Genomic DNA, 4,205 nt, shown 5'->3' on the forward strand with positions numbered 1-4,205 from the left:
TAAGTGTCAAGTGAAGACCAGCAATCCTAAGTCCTAAACTTTAAGTTTTAAGTCCAACACAAGTCATAATCTAACACTCTTCATTAAATCTAATGCTGTTTTATTAACAGATTATATTGAGTTTACAGTCATTAATGCTTTTGAAAATTTGCACTTATTTGTTACAAGTTTAATGAAATTATTTTCATCTCTATCTGTAATTTTTGACTTGCACATTTCCTATAGGCTCACTGTAGTTTGTTTTTTGTTGCTCACTGTGAAGTCTTTGTACACAAACTAAATTGTCTTTGGTATCATTTTTCCAACTGGCAATCAGTAACGTAAAGTTAGTTCGTCATGGTTCTCTCCTGCAACTTGACTGGATGCTGCCAGATTGGTTCCAACAAAGTGGATGTGCAGGATTAAGTGTTGACTTGCTGGGAATAAATAAAGTAAATGTTAGTTGATTCAGGAAATTAAGGGAAAAATAATTGTTCCATGGCACTCTTTTAAAAAGACGAAAAAAAGGTATCAAGTATTTTCAAGTGAAAAGGCTCAAGTCCAAGTGAAGTCCTAAGTCACTGGTGTTAAAGTCCAAGTCAAGTTGCAAGTCTTATTTGCTGTTGTCATCAGATTTGTGACTCAAGTCTGACTGTCCAACTCGTGACTTGAGTCCTCTAGCACACACTATTAATACGAATAAGTGGGAAAGGGGTGAAAGAACAGATCTTTTTCTTTACATTTTTTTTTGGCTAAATCTCCCCTTCCTTGTGCGTCTGGCCATAAGACATCCTCCGTATCTCTCTTTCCAATATTGGCATACACCGGTTTCCAGATGCTTACCTGTGGTCTATTTATAGTCCCCAAGCTCTGATTTATAAGCAAACTCATTTTCCAAAAGTGTGGAAAGGAAACTGGCAATATATTTTGTGTAGCAATGTAGAGATCAGTGTTCACAGTTTTGCTATTAGTGTGTTATGAAATTGCAAAATGAGTGTAAAACAGAGGAAGATAAGTTAGTTTGGCACACTTGGCAGATGCATTGGCTACAAGTGTTAATGGTTTAAGAGACAGTGCTTCAAGGATCTCTGTTAATGTGTAAGCATTTAGAAAAAAAACTGTAATGTCAGGGACTGTATAAAATCCCACTGAAAGTGTAGCCCTCAGTTTCTCCACTAGATGGTGCAATATCACAACAAATTTACCCCATGGTAATCAACAATTAACCATGATTACCATGGGGAGCAATTTAGTAACATACACATAGAATACACCAATAAACCCTGCAAATTATTCATAATGTGACATATAAATGCTGATGCAAAGGAAATCAGGTTAATGTGGGGGTCCCACAGTACGAACAGTGCATTGATCCCACTGAGAATTGACCCTTTGACACCAATTCTGGTTCTGCTGTGTCTCACCCTCTGGATTATCAGGCATGCAAGAGTAGTGAGGTTTGAAGGCTTAAAGGTTTGTTGCTGGCAAAGAAAGAGATTAACACCTCTGAGGATTTGCCGTGTGCGTCTAGAGTAATGTCTTATCAACTTTAGTCACTTTCTAGTTTGTGGGGTTCCTGTGGTGGACTGCATTATATTGAATCTTGATCTCCAAAGAATACTGTCCCACCATCTTGACATTTCATTTTTTTTAGCGTTAAATGACCAAAAATAAGATGCTGAAGTGTACTCTATAAGTTCTGTACATCAGTGTATGAGTATTTAGAGTGTTTCTGTCTGTAGATGGTTGTCCCTAAGATTGTCTTTAGACCCTTTGCCAACTTGAGATACTCAACAATAACACCCATAATGTCTAAAACTCACTAACAACAAGGTTACAGAATGAGAAAAACTGAGAAAGGAAAACACAACATAATTTGTGAACATGACAGTCTGGCAGTAGAATCAGATCAGGCTGACTATTTTGTTTCCTTAGCTCTCTGCTTTTCATCATAATCTGTTTCAGTTTCTTGTTTTTATTTTCTAATTCTGTAATTTATTGTATTATGTGAACCCCTTTTCAATAATAATTATGTGTAATGATTGCAGTTTGGTTTGATACAATCATTTGTGTTTGACAATGTGGCACATGCACGCACACATGCACTGAATGAACACATACTATGAACACTGTAGGTGAGAGTGACTTATTTGTTTTGCTTCTAGCCAAATACAAAGATACTGTTGAAGTCACTGATATTCAATGTCTAAGAGATAGCAGAAGGATGGCAGTAAGGTATACAGTGTTTTCTAGCTCAGTTAAGCACTTAATACCAGGACTACCAAGGGCCTGCTCAGAAAATAACCACTTGAAAAGCCAATACAGGAGAGACAAAGACCCCAGCTAGCAATCATTTTCGTGTGCAGTACCCGTCCATCAATGGCCATACTACACATGTACGCTCTGACACTGTTTTCATAGAATCAAAGTCTAAATGTCTTGTATTGTGGCAGATCATATAGTGTCATAGGCCCTACTTTATTGCTGTCCATCTAGTTGCAATAGCTTTCTCTTTTTAAAGGGGCACTCCAGACTCATAGACACATTTTGAAAAGAACAGTAACAAATCAAGGCAGTAGAGGCCTAGACTTCCTAAATTTTAGTCCTTACAAGTGAAATTAAGCCCTAAAGGCTGAACTGTACATTTTCAATAATAGAACTATCCCTGCGTGGTAAACATCCTTATATACATCAAACCCATGTCGGCCCTGTCGTAGCTGACAGTATTGACAGTGATAACGCTTTTGGTAAAGGCCCTGTAAGACAGATAACTGATGCTGTCAACAAAGATTAAGTAACTGTCTTTTTAATTTCACTGACTAACTATGGATGATCTTTTTTATCCTATGCCTACTGTGTATTTTGTGTAAGTGATTAAATGTTGTTTGTTCTCCACACAGTAGAGCATTCATACAATACAATCAGATACTGATTCCTTTGAAAACAAGACACACCTCCGAAGAAGACAAAGCCTCCTTTTCTCTAGTGTTTCAGGTGAAGTCTATCACTGATTATTCATGCATGTATGTACATCTGTGAGTGAAATCACACACTTTTCACTAAACACTACTGCTTGTTAATCCTCAGCATATCCTCATGCAACAGTGTGTCTAGAGTAGTGCAGGCAGGAGTCTTTGCATCCAGCACTTCTGGTTCCCTTGTCTTAAGGTCAATGGGTTTTTTTTGGATTTTGAGTTGAAGTTTTTTTGAGTATTTTGTCAGATGCCTTATCCAAAATAAGGTCTGTTTCCACATTTTGTTCTACGACATAAAATATGTCAGTAAACACCCTACTCTTGAATTTTAAAGCTTTTACTGGTCTTAAAAAAACAGACAGTTGCTTGTGGCTAAATGAGACTACTGACTACTGTTATGTGACCATGGTGTAATTCTTCTATAGCCCATTTTACAAATTAGTGCGCCTACCTGTTATGTTTAAAAAAGAATTATAGTAGAGCATAATTTTACCATGCACTATGCATGCATTTAACTCCATGTTAACTTTTGGTTTCACACTGGATGTCACTACCCAATCTGTACTAGAAACTGTTCAGGTCATCTCTCTGACATGAACCCCAATCTCTTGGGTTGTAAGTCCTGTGTTTGTTTCACACATCCATCCACCTCGACTGCCTTCCCATGCAGACTTTGTTGTTGTTTATACTATATGACCTTACGTCCTCCTTTACTTCCGACATATAAGGCAGAACAGCCTGCAGCACATAGGTCACGTGATCACAGCCTTTTTAAATGTCTTTTTTGGTGTGAGAAAGATGGTTTACATATAAGTCAAAACAATAAAGCTGTTGCTACTAATAATACTAAAACTCCTCTCTACTACTACTACTACTACTGCTGACAATAATAATAGTATGTCCCTGATTTGTGCAATTTGGAAAACATTGGCCAGCCCTCAAATGAACTGGAGAATAACCTGGCTTAATTATTAGACATTTTAATAATGGTGTCATTTAGCCAGCCTTCATAAAGCCAGTATTCCAATAATGTATTTTATATGTTATGTCAGTGGTTCTATTAGTGAGTAGATGCTATCTTTGGCTATCTGTGCACATGGACTGTTAGATTAACAGTTATTTGTGTATGTTTGTGTTGGCAGAGACACAGCTGTAAGAACACCTTGTGAATCGGTGAATTCTTGTATTGGCCATGAGCTCTGTTCCTATTGGCTGGCCTAGTGAGGTCGGTGGGGTGGGGGTGGTTAGTGG

Source organism: Epinephelus lanceolatus, chromosome 10, assembly GCF_041903045.1.
Source record: "Epinephelus lanceolatus isolate andai-2023 chromosome 10, ASM4190304v1, whole genome shotgun sequence".
Classification (NCBI taxonomy): Eukaryota; Metazoa; Chordata; class Actinopteri; order Perciformes; family Serranidae; genus Epinephelus; species Epinephelus lanceolatus.